The following is a 251-nucleotide window of genomic DNA, read 5'->3' as shown; positions in this document are numbered from 1 at the left end:
AATATACGCATTGAATATCATTTGGTAACATTGTAGAGATAGCCACACACACAAAAATAATGATAACGGATAATACATAAATCTCTCTGTGTCGGTTTCTCCCTGCACCCATTATATTTAGTATCCCCACTAAATTAAGCAAATTTCATGATATCCCGCTCAGAAATAATGTAAAAGCAAATAAAAAAGAAAAGAGATATCATTTACCAGAACCACACAATTGCAGAGTGAGACACACCACAAGGTGCACA

Source organism: Trypanosoma theileri (assembly GCF_002087225.1).
Source record: "Trypanosoma theileri isolate Edinburgh chromosome Unknown TM35_Tth_147_V1, whole genome shotgun sequence".
Taxonomy (NCBI): Eukaryota; Euglenozoa; class Kinetoplastea; order Trypanosomatida; family Trypanosomatidae; genus Trypanosoma; species Trypanosoma theileri.
Note: the sequence above shows the minus strand (reverse complement) of the source record.